Source organism: Notothenia rossii (genome assembly GCF_949606895.1).
Source record: "Notothenia rossii genome assembly, contig: scaffold_140, whole genome shotgun sequence".
NCBI lineage: Eukaryota > Metazoa > Chordata > Actinopteri > Perciformes > Nototheniidae > Notothenia > Notothenia rossii.
Genome location: NW_027639435.1, coordinates 77,020 through 90,998, shown reverse-complemented (window position 1 = coordinate 90,998; position 13,979 = coordinate 77,020). Strand labels below are relative to the sequence as shown.

Below are 13,979 nucleotides of genomic sequence, written 5' to 3'. Positions count from 1 at the left end.
AGATGAACCCATCGAACTACAACAGAACCCTCAGAGCTGGGTTTATGGTTTGAGAAGAATATTATTGATTTGTTTCACAGACAGAAAGAAACAACTGGAAGATGAGACTCCGATGTATTATTATTTGTGTTATTTATTTCCTGACAAAAACATAGATTAATGAAAACAATCAAATATTAAAATAGAATAAAGATGCCCCATTTTACAATGATATTAATTTATAGAGGCTGAAAAATGTAATTAAATACAAAATAATTAAATACATGTAAATTAAATAAGGGTAATCAACCCCAAATTACAAAAAGATACATGCTATTAAATAAAAAATAAATTAAAGGTCAGTTTCCCCAAATTACAAAAAATATGAATTAATGTAGGCTTATACAAAAAAGAAAAATAATTTAAAAAAGAAAAGAAGATTTGGTTCCCCAAATTACAAAAATAAATAATATTGATCGGGGTCAATAAATAAAATAAACAAATTATTGGTTACTCTAAAAAAATAAAAGTATGCCAGTTACTCAAAAATAATAACTGATAGATGCATCTGTCTGTCGGTCGGTCGGTCGGTCTGTCTGTCTGTCTGTCTGTCTGTCTGTCTGTCTGTCTGTCTGTCTGTCTGTGTGTGTGTGTGTGTGTGTGTGTGTGTGTGTCTGTGTGCATGTCTGTGTGCATGTCTGTGTGTCTGTCATGTCTGTCTGTGTGTCTGTCTGTTTGTCTGTGTGTCTGTCTGTCTGTCATGTCTGTCTGTCTGTCTAACAAAAGTGTACGCATATACATATATACATATATATATATATGTGTGTGCATTTCCTCCTCACTAACACCTCACCTTTATACAGTAATAAGCTGCACCACATTAGCACACCTTGCTATAATTAGCCGGCGGTCCCTGAAGGCAGCAGCGCAAGGGGAGTTCCTGCTTCACTTCCGCGTTGTGTGTGTGTGCGTGAGTGTGCGTGTGTGTGACCGTAAAGCAGGAAGCTCTGCAGTAAGTAACCAGTTAATCCTCCTGCTGCTGCTGTGTTTACCTGCAGGTATGTGCATGTCACCCTTCAAAATGTGCATTTAAATGTCTCTTTAACGTCCCCTGAACGCACCGCAGTGTTTCCGGACGGTAGAAAGGTGTTAGCTTCAGATGCTAACTCCTGCAGTGTTTACAGTGCTGATGCTAATTCCGATGTATATATATGTGTGTGTGTGTGTGTGTGGTGACCTAAAGTGGCAGTTTAAGGGGGGATTTCTGATGTTAAAGAGTCTTTATTCCGACTCCAGGTGAAGAGAGAGCAGGAGGAGCTGCATGGAGGACAACTGACCAGAAGACCAGACATTAGCACCAGGATGCCAGCCGGTAAGAGAGAGAGAGAGAGAGAGGGAGAGGGAGAGAGAGAGAGAGAGAGAGAGAGTGTGTGTGTGTGTGTGTGTGTGTGTGTGTTTGTGTGAAGGTGTGTGACATTGACAGTGTGTGTTGGAGAAATACCATTACATTTGATGTGGAAGTCGTACGTTTACTGTCAAGTTTTTCGCAAATTTGAAGAGCTGATGTGAGGGTTAAAGTTTGAAAAAAAGTCCAATGTTGTGTTCACTGTCACTGCTTGAGTGTGTGTGAATCGTGGATAAATAACCATACACATCAGTGTGCATATGGTACGTTTAATGTCACTGTTCTGGCTAATAACTAAAGCAGTTAAAGTTTCTTTGTGTGTGTTGACATGTTGGAGAAATACCTCGACTCATCAGTGTGCATGTGGTGCGTTCACCGGCACTATTGTGGCTATCTTTTGAAACAGTGAAAGTTCAAATGAGTGCAGTGATGTGTTCACTGTCATTGTGTGTGTGAGACACTGACAGTGTGTGTGTGTTGACATGTTGGAGAAATAACCCTAGATGCCAGTGTGCATGTGGTGCGTTTACTGTCATAGTTTTGATAATTTTTTGAAAGCAGTTGAAGTTTTAAAACAGTGCAATGATGCGTTCACTGCCAGTGTGTGTTTGTTGGACATTGACGTGTTGGAGAGACAACCCCACACTTGACTGTGCGTTTACTGTCACGGTTTTGGAAAATGTAATTGCTGACATCAGGGTTAAAGTTTAAAAAGAGTGCAAAGATGCGTTCACTGTCACCGCTTTGGTGTGTTGTCATGTTGGAGAAACAACCCTACACTTGAATGTGCACGTGGTGCGTGTAATATCATGGTTTTGGCTAATTTCTAGAACAGTTGAAAAACAGAGTGCAGTGATGCGTTCACTGTCACTGCTCGTGTACTTATATCAATGTGGAGCCAATTTCTGATGCTGAAGGTACAGATCTGCTTTTTAGTTGTATATGAATTGGACAGTATATGTTTATTAGGGCATCATTTCAGGCCCATCACCCTTTCTAACAGTTTACAGACAACAATTAAAGTAATTTCTGACTCAGTTGGTGATTAATATGATTATTAGTGGTGTCAACAGGACTAACCGGATGTCGTGCTGCGTTCAGGTGTGTCTGTGATGTTGTGTACTCTGAACACATGCCTCAGCAGAATTCTTTTTGCTGTTGTCATCAAACTCTTCCATTGTGTGTAAACAGAGGGAAGGTCAGGGCTTTGTTGTCTCTGCTGTCAGGTTCACTGGAGACAGGTGAACTCAGGTGTGGCCGAATGAGAGTCATCATCAAAAACTGTAGGAAATATCACGACTAACAGGTTGTAAAATATACAGATGATTATCAAACATGTTATAATCATCAATCTCTCATTTCCCTACATGCATTGCAGTAAAGCAGCACTACTCCCTCTTGTTGCTCCTTAGTTTTAACAATTTATTTGAATAACAATCATCATTTTGTGTTTCCAAAAGTGAAGTGAAGTTGATTAGCTTTGAAAGATTGACTTTTAAAATATGTACTTTCCTTATAGAAAACCCAATGTTTAGATCCAGTCATATTAGTGTGTGTGTGTGTGTGTGTGTGTGTGTGTGTGTGTGTGTGTGTGTGTGTGTGTGTGTGTGTGTGTGTGTGTGTGTGTGTGTGTGTGTGTGTGTGTGTGTGTGTGTGTGTGTGTGTGTGTGTGTGTGTGTGTGTGTGTGTGTGTGTGTGTGTGTGTGTGTGTGTGTGTGTGTGTGTGTGTGTGTGTGTGTGTGTGTGTGTGTGTGTGTGTGTGTGTGTGTGTGTGTGTGTGTGTGTGTGTGTGTTGGATATATAACCAATATTTAAATGTGAAAGTGCAATATCAATATCATACACACACACAGTGTAGTGTGTGAGGCCCTGACTGTAACATGTGCTAAGGATTAACATAACTCATCTCACTTTAAATAACTACTCGCACACATTCTTTGAATCTCAGTGGAGTTAGGGAAGTTTCCTGCCCTAGTTTTTGTCAACAACATAGGATTTAGTGTTGACTATATGATCGAATCATTGATTAGTGCAGCATGTTTTTGGTGGTTCTCCTGAAATAAAGTCTGTGTTCAACAGAAGCTGAGGAGATTTTTATTCTACGACATGAAATACGTCAGTAAATACCTCACTGGTGGATTATGAAACGGAGGTTGCTAACAAATGTCTAAATGAGATGACGAAACATCATCACACCCAACATTAGCCGCCTTTAGCTTAGCGGTGGTGACGTGAAGTCATGTGACCGTGCTGTAGTTCCTTTATAGCCCAACATTAGCCACCTTTAGCTTAGCGGTGGTGACGTGAAGTCATGTGACCGTGCTGTAGTTCCTTTATAGACCAACATTAGCCACCTTTAGCTTAGCGGTGGTGACGTGAAGTCATGTGACCGTGCTGTAGTTCCTTTTATAGCCTAACTTTGGATTATTGCAGAAGTAAAATAGCCAGACAGTATTTCCCAGCATGCATCTTTCCATCCTCCATGTATCTGAGCGTTGGTTCAGCTGCAGGAGGCTGAGTGACGGAGGGTCTGTCCTCCATAATGACTTAATTGAGGTGGTTAACACTTTGAGGATAATGAGAGCCTGCAGACCACAACAGACCCAGGAGTGAGACACACACACACACACACACACACACACACACACACACACACACACACACACACACACACACACACACACACACACACACGGAGAGGAACTCCGTGTGTGTTATTAATAGCAGCACAAATCATGTTCCTCTCTCTGTCTCGTCAAACTGTTTTAATTTAAAGGGGACCTATCATTAGAAATGTACTTTTGTAGATCTTTTCTACATGAATATGTGTCCCTGGTATCAGGGAACTCACCAAGTGTCAGAAAACTTAACCCTCTCTCTTGTCCTCCATACCCAAATCTCTAAAACGGGGCTGCAACGGATCTGATTACTATTTGAATATTTCTGACGTCAGAAAAGGGGTGCTCCGCCTATACGGGCAACTCTCCACCTATCAGGGGAATGAGAGACCGCTCGAAAGCGCTGGAGACGCTGTAGTACATATGCCAGGCCTGTAGGAGGCGCTGTAGTCTGCCACAAAAGCAGAATCAGCCCTTGAAAAAAAAGGGCTGGAAAAGAGCAAATAGAGCGAAATGAGGCATGGCTAAAATGCAGGATCTGTTTGGTATTTTGAAAAAAGAACTTCACAGACATGTTTAAATAGGTATGGCCCTACAATATATGTTTCAAATATAGCATGATAGGTCCACTTTAACTCTCTGAGTGGACTTTATATGTTCATTTTCTTTGTCAAAATTCCTAACCATAACCCAAAGCTATTGCACCAAATGTTTCATTAAACCTAATAGTATTTATTACCAATTTCGTGAAGCATGGTTGGGAATTGTGTCCTAAAAACGTTTTTCAGAGTCACTTTATCAGTGGGATCAACAATCTGTGCAACTGCCATGGCCCTGTGTTTCTCTACAGCAGAGTGTGTCTGCTCAAGCTGGAGCCTGTCACGTCGTCACACCAAACTGATCGACACAGCCTGGAATGACACCTGCCGCATCATCACGGGATGCGTTAAGACAACACCTGTCCCGTGACTCTACGCGCTAGCCGGCACCTCTCCCCCGCACATCAGACGACTAGGTATCGCTCAAGATGAACGGAGAACACAGGAGACAGACATCAGACACGCCTTGCATGGCCACGTAGCACCCCCACGCAGGCTCCGACCCAGAGCCAGTTTTCTGCAGACAGTCCCTCCAGACAACCAAACAAGCAGCAAGGACTGACATCTGGGAAGATGGATGGCAAAGTAATGACACACGAGCTCTTGAATGGCTTGACAGAGGAGTCACACCAGCGGAAAGCCTCGCTCGTGGCCACGACCTTGGCTGGACAACCTGGAAGTCACTTGATAGACCGTGTGGAACAGGGGAGGTACCAAAGCACTGAGGAAAGTGTGGAACTACCACAGAAGACACGAGCAGCTGTGGATCAGTGCAGACAATGTCCCACCTACTGGAATGTGCCGATGCCCCCCGGTGCAGTCCAGAAGACCTGGCAGAACCTCCCCCATCAGCTGGGGCCTGTGCCCGATACTGGCAGAACGACATCTGAGATTGCTACGGACTCGAAGAAGAAGTGGGACATTATTGTGAATGACTTTAGCCAGGATAGTCGTTTTGTCTTTCCCTTTTAAAGTTTAGCAGATACATTTGTACCTACTTAAAATTGATGTCAGCATTTGAAACTGCACAAAAACAACTATTTCAATGAATTAAATATATCTTCAAGCCTCTAGTTGTAATGATAGCTCAAAGACGGAAAGAAAAACGCCCTGCATTTTCCAGACTTTTCCAACCAGCAACACCATAAAGATGTCATTAAGTTTAAATTTGTCTGCGGTGTATTTGCCTACGTCACTAACATATTCACACACACACACACACACACACACACACACTCAGGGATCGATGGTGAAAGTGTCACATTACCGCTAATGTAATCAGCAGTTACTGGGAGTAATTACAGAGCAGACCGAGGCCCGCAGAGTCCTTCAAGCTGCAGACACCAGAACAATCTCCTCATATTAACACCACTTTATGATATCTGACGTGAAAAGCTAATACTGGGCTATAAAGGAACTACAGCACGGTCCCATGACTTCACGTCACCACCGCTAAGCTAAAGGAGGCTAATGTTGGGCTATAAAGGAACTACAGCACGGTCACATGACTTCACGTCACCACCGCTAAGCTAAAGGAGGCTAATGTTGGGCTATAAAGGAACTACAGCACGGTCACATGACTTCACGTCACCACCGCTAAGCTAAAGGAGGCTAATGTTGGGCTATAAAGGAACTACAGCACGGTCACATGACTTCACATCACCACCGCTAAGCTAAAGGAGGCTAACGTTGGGCTGTAAATGAACTACAGCACGGTCACATGACTTCACGTCACCACCGCTAAGCTAAAGGTGGCTAATGTTGGGCTATAAAGGAACTACAGCACGGTCACATGACTTCACGTCACCACCACTAAGCTAAAGGAGGCTAATGTTGGGCTGTAAATGAACTACAGCACGGTCACATGACTTCACGTCACCACCGCTAAGCTAAAGGTGGCTAATGTTGGGCTATAAAGGAACTACAGCACGGTCACATGACTTCACGTCACCACCGCTAAGCTAAAGGAGGCTAATGTTGGGCTATAAAGGAACTACAGCACGGTCACATGACTTCACGTCACCACCGCTAAGCTAAAGGAGGCTAATGTTGGGCTATAAAGGAACTACAGCACGGTCACATGACTTCACGTCACCACCGCTAAGCTAAAGGAGGCTAATGTTGGGCTATAAAGGAACTAAAGCACGGTCCCATGACTTCACGTCACCACCGCTAAGCTAAAGGAGGCTAATGTTGGGCTATAAAGGAACTACAGCACGGTCACATGACTTCACGTCACCACCGCTAAGCTAAAGGAGGCTAATGTTGGGCTATAAAGGAACTACAGCACGGTCACATGACTTCACGTCACCACCGCTAAGCTAAAGGAGGCTAATGTTGGGCTATAAAGGAACTACAGCACGGTCACATGACTTCACATCACCACCGCTAAGCTAAAGGAGGCTAACGTTGGGCTGTAAATGAACTACAGCACGGTCACATGACTTCACGTCACCACCGCTAAGCTAAAGGTGGCTAATGTTGGGCTATAAAGGAACTACAGCACGGTCACATGACTTCACGTCACCACCACTAAGCTAAAGGAGGCTAATGTTGGGCTGTAAATGAACTACAGCACGGTCACATGACTTCACGTCACCACCGCTAAGCTAAAGGAGGCTAATGTTGGGCTATAAAGGAACTACAGCACGGTCACATGACTTCACGTCACCACCGCTAAGCTAAAGGAGGCTAATGTTGGGCTATAAAGGAACTACAGCACGGTCACATGACTTCACGTCACCACCGCTAAGCTAAAGGAGGCTAATGTTGGGCTATATAGGAACTACAGCACGGTCACATGACTTCACGTCACCACCGCTAAGCTAAAGGAGGCTAATGTTGGGCTATAAAGGAACTACAGCACGGTCACATGACTTCACGTCACCACCGCTAAGCTAAAGGTGGCTAATGTTCGGCATGATGACATTAAGTCGTCTCATTTAGACATTTGTTAAATGTTTTATATATTTTTTATTCTTAATGGAGAATTGTCACGTAACCAATTTCCCACTTTCTGCTGTCTGCATATTTGTCTCCCTTCTGGAGCTCAGGAAGTTAACCTTAATACTAATCTCAAACGATGTTCTGTTGAGCTGAATTTGAGGATATTCGGCCTGGAAAGTCCTTGAAAAGTCCTTGAATTTGATACTGTTCATTTCACACTCTTAGGGAGCTTTACATTAGCAATTTGTTGTGGATCTAAATGCGTCTGTACCTCCTGCAGCGAGGCTTCCCCATTTCACTCCTTTTTTTAAAGTTGATTCCAATGAGTTACCCAGCATGCATCTGTGTCCCAGGTGGGGCAGCAGTATTTGGGATGCATGGAGGAATCAAAGTGTTGTTTTGTGTGTGTGTGTGTGTGTGTGTGTGTGTCGGTTTGTTCTGCAAAGGAGGATTTGGCCTAAATATAACTTCAAAGCCGCTGCGCCTCCCTCTGTTTCCTCCGACTCTGCGTCTTTGCAGAGAGGGAAGCTTTTATCTTCTTGTGACGCTCGGCTTCGCTGCACTTTTGAAGGATTTAGCATTTTGTCTCATCCTGTGGTGTGTTTTGCAGTCGGATGTTTTCTCTTTTCTCTATCGACATCAGACAGGTGTCGGTGCAGAGATATCGGGTTGTGAAACGAGCAGGAAATAACTGGTTTACTTCAGTCGATACCTTCCTGTTCGTCTCCCTTGTTCTTCAAATCACTGCATGTTGGATTAAAACACGCCTTTATGTGCAGGAACATCACAACAAAGCGTTTAGATGCACACTGCATACATTACAGGAACTGGAACTACAGCTTTATGGCTCACTGGTTAACAAAATACAGCTCAAACCATGCCATGACGGGTCGTTGAATCTGAGAGAACTGGGCCTTGAAAGTCCTTGAACCTGATATTTAGGAAGGTTTAGCAGTTTGTTGTCAAAGTGTCTAAATACATCAATCAACAACAAAAGCTTTATGGTAGACTGGTAAACAAAATAAACACCTATAGATACAGCTCAAACCATGCCATGATGGGTTGTTGAATCTGAGAGAACTGGGCCTTGAAAGTCCTTGAACCTGATAATTAGGAAGGTTTATTTCTTCTTTTACAGACTTGGGATTTGGGTTAGGGCGTTGGTTCTTTAGCAGTCTGTTGTGAAAGTGTCTAAATACTCCTACCTCTTTCCTATTGGATTAAACCACGCCTCTATGGGTAACAACAAAGTGTTTAAGTGCAAAGGATCACGAATTAGAGGAACTGGAACAACATAGCTTTCTGGCTCACTGGTAAACAAGATGAAACGTTTTTATAGGACTAGTTTCTCAAATACATACGTCCAGCATGTCTTCAGTGCTAGGTCAAGCTGAAATATTTATATACAAAACATCGGGTTTTGATGAAAATACCTTTAACCCTAGAAGTCTCATTGAAACACTGAGCATAGTGCGGAGGGTAAAACAGAACCTGGACGACTGGAAGAAGATGTCCTTTTGTTAGCTCCGTAAAAACAAAGCTGTCTCTGCCGTCTGATACTCATTTTTCTGGAGTCCAGTTTTTGACGAACAGAAATATGGTTTTCTGGCCTCAATTTGAAAAGAAAAGGATATGACTAAATCTAATACTGGTATAGGTGTTAGTCGGGCTATTACACTGTTACACTTTTAATGTGTAAGGTAAACACTCCTTTTGGGGTTTCCCCCCTCCTGTAGTGTGTTCTATGAGTTTTAGTGCATGTAAATGGTCTGTGAATGCTAAAATCCCTGTGTCAGAGCAGACTGGGCTCTGGTTTCAGACAGAGGGTGAAAAGAGGTGCTGCAGCACAGGCAGTATGAGAACAATAAAGATCTGAAAGTGGGTATAATAGGGTCTGAAAGTTATATCTAAAAGTGTTCCTTCTTTAAAACGGTTTTCAGTTTTCAGAAACGTCCTGACTTCACAAAGCTGCTCCCACTCCTGATAAATATCCTCCATTTTCAAAATGATTCTCAAAGAACATCTGCAGTTTACAAAAATATCCTCACTTTCCAAAATCAGCCTTACTTCCTTAAATTGATAGCAATTTCAAACACTACAGAGGCACACACAAACACACACACGCACGCACGCACGCACGCACACATACACATACACATACACATACACACACACACACACACATATTTGAATGCTTAAGTCCTTCAACAACATTCTCTTCACTCTCAGTAAATCTGCGCTCCATCAGGATGATTAAAACACCTTAACACACACACACACACACACACACACACACACACACACACACACACACACACACTCCTATCACTCATGTCATATCTCTTGTGTGTGTGTTTGTCCCTGGTCTCTCGGTGGAGTCGGTACTGAGGAGGTTTTTAAGCTTTTCCACCGTGCAGCTTCCTATGCAGATCTGCTGTCAGCGAGGAGAAACACAAACACTGCAAGGTCAGACATTCAGAGAGTCAGCGTGTGAGGGGGGAGAGAGAGGGAGGACACACACACACACACACACTGAGAGAGAGAGAGAGAGAGACGGAGGTCCACCTGGCAGCAGGCCGTTCACGCCTCGCCTGCATCAGGATGGATTCAGAGAACAACGATTCGGGTAGGAGGCTGCTTTTTAGTGTGTGTGTGTGTGTGTGTGTGTGTGTGTGTGTGTGTGTGTGTGTGTGTGTGTGTGTGTGTGTGTGTGTGTGTGTGTGTGTGTGTGTGTGTGTGTGTGTGTGTGTGTGTGTGTGTGTGTGTGTGTGTGTGTGTGTGTGTGTGTGTGTGTGTGTGTGTGTGTGTGTGTGTGTGTGTGTGTGTGTGTGTGTGTGTGTGTGTGTGTGTGTGTGTGTGTGTGTGTGTGTGTGTGTGTGTGTGACAGAGTAACTGTGTCTCAGTGAACAAGCCTGCTGCACGACGGCATCCATTTATCTCTCTCTGAACCATCGTCCCCACCGTCCAATCGGCTGCCTCGATCTGCCTGAGTGACACAGCTTTAGACCAATGAGATCGAGGGGACACATGTCATTATAACCACAGAGGGGCGGGGCCACAGTGTGAAGCTTTGTTTTTATGAATTGAAGCTCATGCTGTCTGAGACTCACTCTGTTGTAGCTCCTGAGAGTTTAAAAGTTCCCAAATTAATACAAATAGTTTTTTCTCCCAATGTTTTTTTGTAAGATGGTATTTACCGTGTTTGACACATTTAAGACTTTCCTCTGGCTTCATTTCAGCTTTCTGGTTGGTGAGACACAGACTACATTACCAGAACATTTTTATATTTTAATTATATTATATTAAATATATTTTAAATGTTTGATTTTTTTTTATTTCAAATATATATTTCAAATTAATTTATTGGACATTATTATATATATATTTAATATATTCTTTTTTTTTTATTATTATTTTTAGTTGATTACTGAGGACGTTTGCAAACCACACTAAAGCTGGCACACTTTAGTTTAATTTGTGTACTTTTTTAAGATATTATTTCTTGTTTTGTGTCCGGTAAAGGAAGTTAAGTTGGGATAAGATTTACACATCTGTAACATCCCTTAACCAGTAGCATGAAAACACCACGAGCTGATCTCCATAAAGACTGTCAGTGCAGAGAGTGTCTGCACAGGTGAATCTGAGCATGAAGGACTGTGTGTCTTAGTGTGTGTGTGTGTGTGAGTGTGTGTTCGTGTGTGTGTGTGTGTTTGCGGTCGTCCTTGAGCCTAAGGCAGGCAGATGTTGATTGGCGGCCGCGCTGAAGCTCCAGAGGTCATCTGTTGTATTTCATGCTCAATTAAGTCAGTCCTCACACACCCTACACACACACACACACACCCTGCTACACATACACACACACGTTTTTACTTCTATACTTGTCAGGACGCGTATTGAAATGCATGTGTAGTAACTAAAGTTGTATCTTCACCTGAGGGGTGGATGTAACGTGCGAACATGTTCTCACTTCCAATTTAAAATGACTCCCTCCACACAGAGAGGAGCGCAAACACAGATGTGTGCACGGATGTCACAATGTCACACACACACACAGGCAGGACACAGGATATGTTTTTCATTGCTGAATGCCGTGCTGTAGTTCCTTTATAGCCCAACATTAGCCACCTTTAGCTTAGCGCTGGTAACCTGAAGTCATGTGACCGTGCTGTAGTTCCTTTATAGCTCAACATTAGCCACCTTTAGCTTAGCGGTGGTGACGTGAAGTCATGTGACCGTGCTGTAGTTCCTTTATAGCCCAACATTAGCCTCCTTTAGCTTAGCGGTGGTAACCTGAAGTCATGTGTCCGTGCTGTAGTTCCTTTATAGCCCAACATTAGCCACCTTTAGCTTAGCGGTGGTGACGTGAAGTCATGTGACCGTGCTGTAGTTCCTTTATAGCCCAACATTAGCCTCCTTTAGCTTAGCGGTGGTGACGTGAAGTCATGTGACCGTGCTGTAGTTCCTTTATAGCCCAACATTAGCCACCTTTAGCTTAGCGGTGGTGACGTGAAGTCATGTGACCGTGCTGTAGTTCCTTTATAGCCCAACATTAGCCACCTTTAGCTTAGCGCTGGGAACCTGAAGTCATGTGACCGTGCTGTAGTTCCTTTATAGCCCAACATTAGCCACCTTTAGCTTAGCGGTGGTAACCTGAAGTCATGTGACCGTGCTGTAGTTCCTTTATAGCCCAACATTAGCCACCTTTAGCTTAGAGGTGGTGACGTGAAGTCATGTGACCGTGCTGTAGTTCCTTTATAGCCCAACATTAGCCTCCTTTAGCTTAGCGGTGGTAACCTGAAGTCATGTGACCGTGCTGTAGTTCCTTTATAGCCCAACATTAGCCACCTTTAGTTTAGCGGTGGTGACGTGAAGTCATGTGACCGTGCTGTAGTTCCTTTATAGCCCAACATTAGCCACCTTTAGCTTAGCGGTGGTGACGTGAAGTCATGTGACCGTGCTGTAGTTCCTTTATAGCCCAACATTAGCCACCTTTAGCTTAGCGGTGGTGACGTGAAGTCATGTGACCGTGCTGTAGTTCCTTTATAGCCCAACATTAGCCACCTTTAGCTTAGCGGTGGTGACATGAAGTCATGTGACCGTGCTTTAGTTCCTTTATAGCCCAACATTAGCCTCCTTTAGCTTAGCGCTGGTAACCTGAAGTCATGTGACCGTGCTGTAGTTCCTTTATAGCCCAACATTAGCCACCTTTAGCTTAGCGGTGGTGACATGAAGTCATGTGACCGTGCTCTAGTTCCTTTATAGCCCAACATTAGCCTCCTTTAGCTTAGCGGTGGTGACGTGAAGTCATGTGACCGTGCTGTAGTTCCTTTATAGCCCAACATTAGCCTCCTTTAGCTTAGCGCTGGTAACCTGAAGTCATGTGACCGTGCTGTAGTTCCTTTATAGCCCAACATTAGCCACCTTTAGCTTAGCGGTGGTGACATGAAGTCATGTGACCGTGCTCTAGTTCCTTTATAGCCCAACATTAGCCACCTTTAGCTTAGCGGTGGTGACATGAAGTCATGTGACCGTGCTCTAGTTCCTTTATAGCCCAACATTAGCCTCCTTTAGCTTAGCGGTGGTGACGTGAAGTCATGTGACCGTGCTGTAGTTCCTTTATAGCCCAACATTAGCCACCTTTAGCTTAGCGGTGGTGACGTGAAGTCATGTGACCGTGCTGTAGTTCCTTTATAGCCCAACATTAGCCACCTTTAGCTTAGCGGTGGTGACATGAAGTCATGTGACCGTGCTCTAGTTCCTTTATAGCCCAACATTAGCCTCCTTTAGCTTAGCGGTGGTGACGTGAAGTCATGTGACCGTGCTGTAGTTCCTTTATAGCCCAACATTAGCCACCTTTAGCTTAGCGGTGGTGACGTGAAGTCATGTGACCGTGCTGTAGTTCCTTTATAGCCCAACATTAGCCTCCTTTAGCTTAGCGGTGGTGACGTGAAGTCATGTGACCGTGCTGTAGTTCCTTTATAGCCCAACATTAGCCTCCTTTAGCTTAGCGGTGGTGACGTGAAGTCATGTGACCGTGCTGTAGTTCCTTTATAGCCCAACATTAGCCTCCTTTAGCTTAGCGCTGGTAACCTGAAGTCATGTGACCGTGCTGTAGTTCCTTTATAGCCCAACATTAGCCACCTTTAGCTTAGCGCTGGTAACCTGAAGTCATGTGACCGTGCTGTAGTTCCTTTATAGCCCAACATTAGCCACCTTTAGCTTAGCGGTGGTGACATGAAGTCATGTGACCGTGCTGTAGTTCCTTTATAGCCCAACATTAGCCACCTTTAGCTTAGCGGTGGTGACGTGAAGTCATGTGACCGTGCTGTAGTTCCTTTATAGCCCAACATTAGTTTTTTACTTCAGAAATCATGAAGTGGTGTTAATATGTGGAGATTGTCGTGCTGAACTAAACGTGTAAGTATCATAAAG

The 13,979-nt window shown here is 43.8% G+C and overlaps 1 long non-coding RNA gene across 1 annotated transcript; it reads left to right on the top strand.

The window, feature by feature from the left end:
• Window positions 1-805: 805 nt before the first annotated feature.
• Window positions 806-5,992, top strand: LOC307027871. Its single transcript, XR_013804783.1, has 3 exons — window positions 806-1,037; window positions 1,276-1,351; window positions 4,853-5,992. It is a non-coding gene; the product is annotated as an uncharacterized lncRNA (long non-coding RNA).
• The last annotated feature ends 7,987 nt before the right edge of the window (window positions 5,993-13,979 follow it).